The sequence below is a fragment of the Mirounga angustirostris genome, unplaced genomic scaffold (genome assembly GCF_029215605.1).
Source record: "Mirounga angustirostris isolate CCGP_5_RB_7025 unplaced genomic scaffold, mMirAng1.0.hap1 SCAF_1, whole genome shotgun sequence".
Classification (NCBI taxonomy): Eukaryota; Metazoa; Chordata; class Mammalia; order Carnivora; family Phocidae; genus Mirounga; species Mirounga angustirostris.
In genome coordinates this window covers 69,154,793-69,167,808 of record NW_026991709.1, presented here as the reverse complement: position 1 = coordinate 69,167,808, position 13,016 = coordinate 69,154,793, and the positions used below count along the sequence as shown (strand labels likewise).

The 13,016-nt window shown below is 48.4% G+C and overlaps 1 pseudogene; it reads right to left on the bottom strand.

Annotated features, from left to right (window-relative positions):
• Positions 1-11,862: 11,862 nt before the first annotated feature.
• Positions 11,863-12,602, bottom strand: LOC123834547 (mitochondrial import inner membrane translocase subunit Tim9-like; annotated as a pseudogene).
• Between the last annotated feature and the right edge of the window lie 414 nt (positions 12,603-13,016).

Below are 13,016 nucleotides of genomic sequence, written 5' to 3'. Positions count from 1 at the left end.
CACCAGGCTAGCTGACCCCCGTCTTGTGACCCTTCTGACTCTGGTTCCAGTTCTGATTCTAGGCTTCGAGGTAATTTTGTATATATACATATTTATATCACAATTTAATGTTTTCAACCTGTTTTTACGTTTCTATTTTGGTTGACTTTGTCCAAGCTCTGATCCTTGCTCAGGGTTCAGACTTTATGACGGATGAGGTCCTTTTTCAAGACCTGCTTTCTTCTCCAGCCTCCACACAGAGGGCAGTTCTCAGCGCCAACCACTGGAAGGGGAAGAGATGAAGGAGCTTCTGCCAGCGGCTAAGCGGGGTAAGGCCCACAGAGCAGCAACGTCACTATTGTGAACTTCAGCTTGAGTTGAAGTTGCTACTGGATGAAAAAGAAATGAGTTTAAAAACAATATTATGATTTTTTATATAACAATGAAATGAATAGAAATAACCCATTTTTTTTTTACCTAGGTTGGATGCATTATGTATTCACTATCTATTGCTGAATAACAAAGTACCCCAAAACCTTGTGGCTTAAAACAACAATTTATTATGTCTCATGGTTTCTGTGGTCCACATTTCTGTGGACAGAGCACAGCAAGGACAGCTTGTCTTTGCTCTATAATGTCTGGGACCTCAGCTGGAAGAACCTAAAGCGGGGGACTTAGAATCATCTGAAGGCTGGTCTCACACGTCTGGCAGTGGATGCTGGCTACTGGTGGAACACCCACATGTGGCCTCCCCATGTGGTCCAGGCTTCCTCACAACATGGTGGCTGAATTCCAAGCATAAGTGCTCCGAGACCAAAGAAGCCAGATGGACTGCCTACTGCTTTTATATTCTAATCTAGGAAATCAATCGGTGTCATTTCTTGCATTCCTACTACGGGTTGAGCCAGTCACAAAGGTCCGTTCAGGCTCAAGGGTAGGGAACACAGACCCCATGTCTTTTGAAAGGAATGTTAATGTCATATTGCAAGAAGAGCATATGTTAGTGCATCTTTGGAATATACTGTCTGCCCCACATTGTTTGTTTTTTGATTTTCTTACTCATCTATTTTTCAGATTCCAAAAGTAATGTGCTCATTGTAAGAAAAAATATCTCATTAAAAATCCAGAATTTGTCAGGGCACCTGGGTGGCTCAGTCGGTTAAGCCTCTGACTTCCGCTCAGGTCTTGATCTCAGGTCCGATGGATCGAGCCCTGCGCCCGCTCCCGGCTCAGAGGGGAGTTTGCTTCTCCCTCTCCCTTTGCCCTTAGCCCTGCTTGTGCTCTCTTTCTTTCAAATAAATAATCTTTTTCAAAAATCCTGAATTTGTACACCTAGAAAGTAGATTTCTCTCCCATTTTACCCATTATCTCAATCCCACTCCCTAGAGATAGCCACTATTAACAGATTGATGTGTATTTTTCCATACTAACTACATACATATACACAGTGCTTTATAAAAAATAACTATACACATTATTCTGCAACTTGCTGTTTTTACTTATGTGATGAACAGAATTTCATATTAGTACATATAAAGACACCTAATTCTTTTTAATGCTGGCTGTCATAGCATGGCTGTACCATAACTTATTTAATCAACGTTCTATTAATAGACATTTGGGTTCAAATTTTTTTAACTATTGCAGACTAATGATGCAGTCAGTGAACATCCTTACACTAGGTCAGATAGGGTTCTATCTTAAAAATCTAATTGTTCTTTTCAAAGGATATGCAGGGGGGCGCCTGGGTGGCTCAGTCATTAAGTGTCTGCCTTCGGCTCAGGTCATGATCCCAGGGTCCTGGGATTGAGCCCCACATCGAGCTCCCTGCTCCACGGGAAGCCTGCTTCTCCCTCTCCCACTCCCCCTGCTTGTGTTCCTTCTCTTGCTGTCTCTCTCTGTCAAATAAATAAATAAAAATCTTAAAAAAAAAACCAACAAAAGATATGCAGGATACTGTTTTTCAATACAACAAAAGTGCATTTTCTTTTAAAATACCATTGTTATGAGGTCACTCTACATTAAGCAAGATACACTTTTTTTTTCTTTGAAAATGGGTGGGTTTCTCTCGCTTTAATACTAGGAAAAGAAACAAACATCTGTTCTTAGGTCTGAAAATGCTTATAAGCTTTGAAGGGAACTTCTCATTTATTTAAAAAGTAATGAGTGAGAGAGAATAGGTGGTTAAGAACAGTGGTGTGGATTTCTTTTTCTAATGTTTTTAACTCAGGCTGTTATGGAATTGAATGTGGATTCTTCAAAGTTCACACAGACACTTAGAGGATGGTTCATCAGAAGATGATGACAAACAGGAAACTAAATGGGGGCAAAAAAAAAAAAGTGTCATGTGTAATCCCAAAGTGAATAATAAAGATGAGTCTACTGGCCATACAGATGTAATGCATGGATATATAGTCTATTGCAATAATCTGACAGTATCATCCTGCCCACCTATCCATCCTTTGTTTACAGCCGGCTAATGTGTAATTTATTCTGGAGTCTTTCCTCTTGCAGAGAAATGTCTTTGCATGTTATTAATTAAAAAACGTCTTTGCTGGGAATGAAGTTCTGACACATTCTACAACATGAATGAAACTTGAGGACATACTTAGTGAAATAAGCCAGGCGCAGAAGGACAAATATTGTGTGATTCCGCTTCTAGGAAATATCTTGAAGGAGCAAATGCAGAGACAGAAAGTAGATTAAAGGTTATCACGGGCTGGGGAAGGAGGGGAGCGGGGAGTTATTGCTTAATGGGTGTGGAGGTTCTGTTTGGGATGACGAAAAAGATAGCAGTCATGGTTGCACAACAAAGTGAAGGTAATTAATGTCACTGAATTGTACATTTAAAAATGGCTAAAATGGCACATTTTATGTGATATGTCTTTCCATACCAAAAAACCCTTTACTGGAGCAGGAGATGTTGGGGCTCTGTCAGTGTTCCCATGGCTTTGCCTTCCCTTTTGTTTTTAAAAGAACAACCTCTATTTTTAGGGATTTTCACACAAAGGCTCATGTGGGTGTGGGAAGTACTCCCAGCTGCCCTCCTGTTTTCAGAAGCCCATATGGAAGCCTAGCAAGTTATTTAAGGATTAGGATATATGCCAGATTGGAAATGGAGATAATTTAATCTCTCTGTATGTTAATTCAGTTTTTTTTCCTGCAATCTGGGGCCCTGGAAATCTGAGTTCGATCCCTAGGGAAAGCCAGTTCTGAGTCTTGCTGAAGGTGGTGAGGGCAAAAGAATTCCACTTTCTTCCAGTGGGAGGGCCACCTGGTGGGGTAGCCAGCCGCACCTGAGGATCCCCAGAGCGGGCGCAGTCTCCTCTCCCGCCCAGAGGCTTCTGCACCCGCCCAGGGGGCCATGAGGCCAGTGTGGGAGTTGCGGGCTCTCTGGCTCCCCAACATTTCTCACTCTTGTGTGCAGGGTTGGACCACTATTCTTTAGACCTGCAGTGGGTAGGCTGGCGTCCTGTCCCATTTCTCAGGGCTGGGCACCTCAGCTGGTGGCATTGAATGGGCCGAGAGATGCAGAGGCAGTGGCTGGTCGAGTCAAGTCTGGGGGCTAGTGAAGCCCCCACTTCCCCCCCCCTCCCCCGGTAACCCGGTCGGGGGTCCAGATTCCCGTCCTCTCCTCCCGGGCCTGGCAGCTCTGTGGGGGAGCTCGGAGCCTTCCTGGGCGGCGCTAGGTGTATGGACCCGACCCTGGGGGGGGGGGGGGGGCGGGGAGGAATCTCTGCAGCCCCTCCCTCTCCACCTGGCCCCGAGGCCCGTGCTGTGCAGGCCTGGCTGGGGCGACCGAGCCCGGGCGGGACCCGCCTCTCCAGCGGGACAGCTGGGACCCGCGCAGCGCACACCTGGTCAGCCACGTGGCGGCGGGGCGGGGACAGGGCGGGCCCAGCGCTAGGAGCGCCCAGGCCCTGGAGCAGGTAAGGGTGGATGGGGCTGGTGGGTGGGGAGTGCACGAGGTGGTCCTGCGGACGGCTTCTGCCTCCAGGGAAGCACTGTCCAGTAGTACGGGGGCCAGGCGTCGCCACCTGCTCAGGTAATCCCCGCCTCTCCCGGGCCAGCGTCACCTGGAGCGCGTGTGCACCTGCGCGTCTGTGCTCGGGCACTCGGACACGCGCGCGTCTCCCGCCCGGCCCAGAAGAGGGCTGGTGGGTTCTCCCCAGGGTCCCGAGAGCCGGGTGTGGGCTGCTCCATCTGGGGTTCGCCGAAGTGGGGCGGGGGGGCTGACCGAGACGTGAGAGGGTCCGCAGACCAAGAGCCGGAGCTGCGGGGGTCGTGCCATGCCCAGCGCGCCTCCCCCAGGGCCCGCTGCTCTGCGCGTGGGCGGCGGGTCGAGGGGCGCCGGGACCTTTCCGGGTCCCCCTCGCACCCTGCTCGTCTCCGCAACCCGCCAAATGCTTGCAGTCTCCCTGCTCCCCAGCCCCCAACCCTTTTCCTCAGAATACCCTTGGGGCGCTTTCCCTTCCTCGCCTTCGCTGGCTGCTGTCATTGGTCATGTTCTTCTCACATGGCAGACTCTGCCGCCGTACCTCCCCTCACTCTCCCTTTCCTCCTCCTTCCAATATGTCAAGAGCCCTGTCTCTGTCCCATCCCTATGCTGGGGAAGGGGGCACACCAGCGGCGCACAAGGTCCCTGCCCCAAGGAAAGCTGGCTCTGATGCCAAGGGCAGACTGCTCCTCTGAGGAGAACCAAGCCTTGATAATGATGCTCAGTCCTCTTTTTCTGGCCCTGCTCCAGAGGGGACCCCCAAAAGAACTTCCTAAACTCCCCCTCTCCCCCTCTGCTCCTGGTCCAATGGACATTCACTCACCGCCTGCAACCAGTTCTAGTGAGCCAGTGATGCCCGTGCTGTGGACAGAGGGGCTCACGAGCATGGGAGAGGAGTGTCCAACTGTGTCCTCGAGGACTGCGCAGCCTGGCGGCTGGCTCTGACCCCATACTGAAGGCGCTCAGGGAAGGAACTGCTGGGGGCAGCTGTGGCTGGAGGACAGCAAGGTTTGAGCACAGGGAGCTTCTGAAGGGTGTGCGGGATATAGTTGAGTACCAAAGAGGAAAGGGCTATTTCCAGATGGGGCGGAACAAGGTCCCTTCCTCAGTCAGGGCTGTGTCTGGTGTATACAGGAAGGATGGACCATAAGGACAGAGGGAAGAGGAGCCAGCCTGACCAAGGATGGTGTTTACCTTCCAGAGGGGTCTCCCCACCCAGACTGCCAGGACCCCATTTCCAGGAGAACGGCCCAGATGTCTCAAGTGCAGGAACTCTTCCATGAGGCAGCCCAGCAGGTAGGCTTGCGTGGTGTGGGGGTCTGAGAGGGAATGAGGGGTCACCAGACAGGAAGCTGAATGGAAACATTACAGTACCCTATTTTAAAAGTAATTATCTCAGAAGTTTATTTTGGTATTCTGACTTAAGAAAATATTATGGCCAACTGTTAACCAGCTGTGTGCAGAAAATCTGGTATTTTTTGTAGTGGATTTTGAATCCTGGGCATCCCTCCCTGCCCCATGGAGGTTTTCCATGAACAGAGTGAGGACTCACATAATATAAACTCCTTTTCCTATTGAATCAAAGCAGTGTAAGAAGGTAAATTTATTTCTAAATAACTCATATATGCTGAAGCCAAGTGTGATGTAGGAGAGATGTTAGAGTTTGAAGCCAACGGCCAAGAAAAAGTTCTTGAGATGTCTTTGGTGCAGAAAGGTGGTTTTATTAAAGCACGGGGACAGGACCCGTGGGCAGAAAGAGTTGCACCAGGATCATGAGGAGTGGCCCATTATATACTTTCAAGTTGGGAGGGGGTTAGGGATATTCTCTAAGGAATTTGGAAGCAAGGTTTCCAGGACCTTGAGGGGGCTAGCTATTATTGGGCAAGGAAAAGGTCATTTATTACCGTCTAATAAAACCTTAGTCATGAGATCCTTCAGATGTATATCCACCAATAGGCCATATGCTTGGGCGGGGGGAGGTGTTGATTGCCAGCACGTATCTTGGGGGGTTTAGAATTAAAGGAAATTTCTAAAGGAATTTTTATATGTTAAAGTAGACTTACAGGACCCTGTGGGGGGTGGGTTGGGGTGGGTGGGGGGCGGCTAGAATTGTCTTTTGACCTTAGCAAAGTATTAACATCAAGGCAGTTGAGTCCCTAGAGGAATGTCACTCTGCCTATTTCAAGGACTTGTCAATGGGCTGTAGGTAGTAATGAAATTTAATAATTTTTCTTCTGCCTTGGTTTTCCACATCAGAATGGATTTCTGGATTTCCTGATGGCTGCAGGTTCTTCTTTTTTCTTTCCTCCTTCCCCTGTTGATCATTAGAGATAGTAAATATTCAACATAGCTATGGAATTGAAGTGGCTCTCTGCAGAAATACAGTGAATCCCTTAAAAAGTAAAAAGCCGTGCTTCGGTGTTTATCAGGAAACTACCTGCACCAGTCTTTGCTGTTGAAGGATCACTCAGCCTTGAAGTTTTCACTGTCCCTTCAATTTCTCTTATACTTTGTAGAAAAGGGCAGGAGGGTTTCTGGCATAAAGGGAGGAATGAGCCTGCTGAGAGGGGAGAAAATCAACTCAAGGCCTCACACAATTGCCAGAGAGCAGGCTCCAGAACCTGGGTGTCCTGAGCCAAAGGGCAGAGGCTGGTGAGGCAGATGGGGTTCTAAGTTGGTGGGGGAATCCAAACTGGCCAGTCACCCCCTCTTCAAGTTTACAGGTACATGGGAAAAATGCAGCATGGTGGCTGGCAGGTGGCGAGTACCCAGCACAAGGTACTGCCCCTCTTCTCCCAGGCAGGCCCCGGACTGTAGCCCCTGCACCCTCGTACTCAGCTCCTCACACCCAGCCCTGGAAGTTTCCATGCTGCTGAGAAGTGAGGGACTGGAGACTTGGCATAGCTCCTCAAAGATGTTTCAGAATGCCTGCCCAGAGCTGTTCGTTCTTAGTGTGGCCAAGGACCTGTAGAGAGACCTTGGTTAATCAGGGGTCTTCCATTTTAGTGAGCTTGACCAGCTTCTCACCATACTTGCCATGTGTTTTCTTTGGATATGTAAGACTGTACGTGAGTGTTTGCACACTTGACATGTTATCTGTGGACCACTTCCGGAATAGTGGCTGCTGTGATAGGGCATGAAAAAGATACCCAGATGGAAAACAGGAGGCTCTTGTCCCCAGGGAGTCCAAAAAAAGAGAGGAGTTAGACATTCTGGGTTCCCTCTGTGAGAGGGATCTGTGGAGGCTCAGCTGCAACCCTCTCTCCCCTGTTAAAAACTTTCAGTGGCTCCCTGTGTCCACCACCTAGAGTTCAACTCCTTAGCGTAGGCCCTGCACAGGTTGATCCTGCGGGAGTTTCGAGCCTGCATCTTCTCTGTGCCCCACACTCCAGACAGAGGTCACCACTGTCCGGGCACTGTGCTTGTGTCTTTCCCCCTCCGGTGGTCCTTGCTGATACTTCTCACTCAACTGATTGGTCACTGGAACCCTCCAAGTACCGAAGGCAGTGCCTGGTACTGTAGATCAGGTTGAACATGATGACTGTTAGTTGACTAACCAAATCAACAAGCAGCAGGTAGCCAAATGCAAGTTCAGTTACCATAAGAGAGGCTTGCTTTTAAAACTGTGGTGGATGCAAGCCCTCTGTATCACCTCTCTCTCCAAACACTGAGGGGCTGGACAGTGTTCAATGTCAAGGCCTTTGGTGTTCACTATCTACACACATTTGAAATCTATCCCTTTCCTCTGACTCCCTGCACTGTCTTGTCCAGGGCACCGTTTCTGGATTGGTTGATTCATACCCTCCTAACTTCTTTTTTTTTTTTAATTTAATTTAAAAAAATATTTATTTATTTGAGAGAGAGAGAGAGAGAAAGCACGGGCAGGGGGAGGAGCAGGGGGAGGGGGAGGGGGGGAAGGGGACAAGCAGACTCCCAGCTGAGCAGGGAGCCGGATGAGGGGCTCAGTCCCAGGACCCTGAGATCATGACCTCAAGTCAGACACTTAACTGACTGAGCCACCCAGGCGCCCCTACCTCCTACTTCTTTCTCCACATCACTACTTAAACGATCCTTTACTAAAGTGTGAAGCTGTGCATTCAACTCCTTTGCTTAAAGCCTTTCCGTGGCTTCTCACTGCCTTCAGAATTCAGCTCAAACTCCTTATCTTGGCCCCCAAGGCCTCCTGTCATCTGACTCAGCTCCCCCTGCTCGAGCTGCATGCTCTTCCCCTCCGCACTTAACTGTGTGGCATGGAAACGGGCTGTTTCTCTCCTCTCTCCCTGAAGGCTGTGAACTCCTTATCCATTGTCGTGTCCTCAGTACCTGCCATTAGTGCTCAGCATCTAGAAGGTACTCAGTTAGTGCTGGTTCTACTTAATGGAGCTCACTGGGCTGCCATTTGCATTACGTGCTGAAGTATTGGTGGAAGCAGAGCACATACGTGGTGAACCTAGGAAACTTGTCCCAGGCTGAGCGGAGTGCACTTACTACGTAATGAGCATTTAACGTTGCCTCAGCTCACTTCATCTGCACAATCACATTCTGGAGGAAATAGGATGATTTGGGTTGGACAGATGAAAAAAACAGAGCCATTTGGAACCCAGGTGTGCTTGTTGCCAAGGCCCCAGCTTTAATCCTTTCTGCTCTTTGCTTCCAGTGCCGGTGGTAGAACAGGGCCACCCAGATAGTAAATCAGATGCCTGTGCGGAGAACAGATAGCAGGTTGGGTAACTAACATATGTGAAGCTGACCTCTGGGAGTGGCTGGCCCTCTGGAAGTTTCCTGTGAACCTTCTTCTACCTTTACTCTAGCCTCGGGAGTCAGGAATTCTACTAGGAGCTTTGGAGCTTGGAGAACACAGGAATAAGGCAGCCCCATGCCAAATCCTTTAGTTTGGATCTGCTCTTCTCTTGGTCACTGTGACTGGAAAGTAGCTCTCAAGAACTTTGGCCAGAGTAGGGATGCTTGTGAGTAAGGTGGAGAGGTGAATGGATGGGTTCTTGGTTCTGCTTTAATTGTCTCGAGACCAGAGGGAGTAGCTGTGTGTGCGTGTTGATCAGTACTAAGTGGACCAGCTGAGAAGAGGCTGTAGATCAGGTTGATAGTCTGGTGGTCAAGGGTACTGACTCTAACACTTTGTGACCTTAGACAAGTTATTTAACTTAGGTAAGCCTCTGTTTCCTCACCTATAAGATGGCTGCAATAATAAAACATACCCTAGGGAATTACAAAGATTAAAAGAGATAATTCGTGCTCACTCCCTCTCTCTCAAATAAATAAATAAAAATAAAATCTTAAAGAGATAATTCATGTAAATATTCAGTGTAGTGCTTGGTTCATAGTAAGAAGCCAGTAAATGTTGGCTAATAATAAAACTAAGGTAAGGAGTATGTATTTGTTCCATATTGTAGTAAAATAAGTAATCAGAAGGTTCAGTGGGGAAACCGATGCAGGACCTAAGTCAGACCAAGTCAGCCAAGATGCCCAAGTCCCAAATCCAGGGTGACCTAAGTCAGCCAAGACCTAAGTCCCAAATCCAGGATTATTCCAGTGGCTGAAGCCAGAATGTGGGACCTTGTCCAGGACAACCTGCTGGGTGGGTGTCCACTGAGGAGGACGGGACACTTTCTAGACCTAGATGGGTGCAGAGTGGCTTGAGAGTGTGTGTGTGCGTGCGCGCCTGTGTGTATGTGTGTGTGTGTGTGTTTGAGAGCCTGCTGAGACTCTGGCAGGAGCAAGTCTTGTTTGGGGACCCTCTGTCCTCGAGCATTTCACTAACATGAGGTGTGGTTTGGCAGTGGACTTGAACCTGAGAGGCTGGGTTCCAAAGTCTGACTGTGCCACTGGATGTGCTGGGTCCTTGGGCAAGTTATTCAGGGATCCCTGTCTGCTTCCACAACTGTGAGATAGGGAGGGAGCACCTGATATTCAGGCTTTTATGCCATATGGGGAAGGATCTGGCCCGGAACCTGTCACATGGCAAGCCGTAAATACTGTGTGTGTTTAGTGGCTGGATGAGGCAGATTTCACACTGAAGCCCAGTAGAGCACACTGTTTGTGAAGCATGGGCCTGGGAAGCTAAGGAGCTGCTGGAGCCAGAGGGAGGGCGATGGAAGGCTAACAGCCCTACATCCCATGCTTGTCTCTGCCAGTCCTTGGACAGAGAGGACTGTGGTGGCAATACGGTGTGTCGGGAAGATTAAGCTGGCAGGAGAAAGCATGTAGCCTGCAGGGAGAGATGGCAAGTTGACGTGCTGGGTGAGGTCTGATGTCCAGCAAGATCAAGTGCTTTTAGCACTGGGAATAGTGAGGAAATTCAGCCCAGCCAGGTATTTACTGAGTGCATATGATTGTCGGGATCTCCAATAATATCTATTGCTGGAGATCTTAAAACTGAAATATCAGGGCGCCTGGGTGGCTCAGTCAGTTAAGCGTCTGCCTTCGGCTCAGGTCATGATCCCAGGGTCCTGGGATCAAGCCCCATGTCAGGCTCCCTGCTCAGCGGAGAGCCTGCTTCTCCCTCTCCCTCTGTAACTCCCCCTGCTTGTGCGCTCTCTCTCTGTCAAATAAATAATTTTAAAAATAAAAAAATAAAATCTAAAAAAACAAACAAACAAACCTGAAGTCTCATAATTACTATGGAATAAAGAACGCCTCTAACTAATCTGAGGGTTCTTGTCTTTCTTCTCCCAGGGCTGGATGGTCTCCAGAGAAACCTAAAGGGAGGCTGGGTTATGCAATGGGATGTAAACAAGTCACCCAAAGCTGCAGATTAGCTAGTATGAGTGACTTGTATTCTTTCTTCCCCATCCAGCCTTCTTCCAGAAACTTAGCTCCTGTAGGAGTAAGTCCATGAGGACCCCTTTCTAGGAAATCTGGGTGCTAATGTCTGGCTGGCCTGAGCTAATCACGTGGAAAAGAGCCCGAAGCAGACCCAGGAAGTTGGTGCCCTGGTAGAGCCCGTGGCAGCTGGCCTGAGTGTGGGAGGAGGTGTTCCCAGGCTGGTTTCCGGGGCAGCGGGGGGGGGGGGGGCGGCGGGGGGGGCGGCACAGCTGACCTGAATGGGCCCCAGCATTGCCTGACTCCCTTGCCCTCCCTTTCCCTTCTCTGTCCTCTCATCCTTTGCTCTCTATCTCACTTCAGTGGCTTCCCTAGGTTAGCTTAGGGATGGTAAGAGTAAAGAAGAGAGTCTGGTCAAGTGTGGGAAGCTGGTGAGCAGGGAGGTAGTACCAGCACGAGAGGCAGAGGGGCCCGGAGAAACCTGTGGCCCAGCCGCCTTGCTCGGCAGGTCTAGAAACAAGGCCAGAGGTGTTGAATGGCCTGTCCGAGGACACATGGGAAGAGGGGCAGAGATAGGCTGGAGCCACAAGTGCTGATGGTAGTACAGCTCTGGATTGAGCTTAATGTGGCCTGTCTCTAGGTTATAATATTATTTTGAGCACTGCTGTTAGGCTTCATTGCCAAAGCTTTGCCCTTGTTTTCTGCACCCCCATTAGCCTGTGTACAGTTAAGTGCTGACTTTGCCATGCATTTGCCAGGCCTGGTTTGGAATCTTTAAAAGCCAATATGCAAAATGAGCCTTAGTGGCCACATGGGAGGTTAGAGGGTATTGCTTTATTAGTATGTAGAGAAATGAATATGGCTGAGGAGAAAGGAAAAGGGAACTTCAGACAAAACCACCCTGGGGCACCTAGGGCGCTCCGTCGGTTAAGCGTCTGCCTTCGGCTCAGGTCATGATTCCAGGGTCCTGAGATGGAGCCCCATGTCTTTGGGCTCACTGCTCAGTGGGGAGTCTCCTTGTCCCTCTCCCCCCTCTGCCCCGACCCCCCACTTGTGTGTTCTCTTCCTCAAATAAATAATAAATAAAATCTTTTTCTTTTTTTAAGAAACAGTGGTTTATTTTTCTAATGAAATTACCAAGCTGCTGAATCTTAAGGCCTCAACAAATGTTGCATCTTATTATTTTCATTGAACAATAAGACCTCCTATTTTGATTATTCTCCGTAAATAGCAATTTGGTTTCTGCAGTTGTTTCCATTTGCCAAAGTTATGACGGACAGTTTAATATGGTGGCTACTGCTTTCAGGGGATTCTATCAGATGAATCCTCATTTCCATCACAACACCTGCTGGCAATCTTTCATCAAAAGTCCATCCATTAGGACTTCTCTATCGTGGTTGGCCAAGAAGTCCTGCTTTGGCTGCCAGGGCTTCATTCTGCTGAATATGATATTCCTGAAATCTCATGGATATTCTTTGTGTCATTTTTAAATATTTCTGTTAGCAATGTTCGGAACAGGTGGTCTCTTCAGGTTTTACTTCTCTTGTTGTGAAGTCTTTAACGCAATCCCAAAAGCAGGTTTCTGTAAGTTTATTGTAGGTTCCAAGAAATTCCTTAAACTGTTTTATCTGATCAGATTCTGGTATTTGTGCAGCCATATTCTACTGGTATGTTTATTAGTCACCTTTCTGATGCATGAGTTTCCTTTTGTTCCAGAAAATTAGTTGTCCAACCTCTGCTTGAATTTTCCAATGACTGATTTCTTACTTAAGCATAGGCTCTCGCATCTGACACCAGTGCGAGGCTGGGGGGCTGTGCTGCCAGTCGAGTCTAGGAGCGGAGGGTCTGGGTCCAATAATAAATAAAATCTTAAAAAAAAAAAAAAAAGACAAAACCACCCTGTTAGCCCCTCCTTTTACAGATAAGGAAACTGAGGCCCGGAATGGTTGGATGGAAGAGAAGGGCTCACATCAGAGGTCCCTGGACCATGACCGTCCTTGCCCTCCCAGTTTTTCTAGAGTATGAAGCTTGTCCGATTTTAGAGATTGTCTTTAGTTAAAAGATACAAATTACAAATACGAAATTAGGTGTAATCTTTGGAAGGGACTCCATGCAAGTGAAGGGTCTTGAAGCTTCAGTTGGTAGCTTCACTGCCAAGCCACCAACGGTACCTGGACAGAACCAACTTTTGGAGATGGCAGAAGAAAAGAGGCTTATGGTCCTGGAATCTGGGAGAGAAGAAGGGACAGAGCTGAGTCTG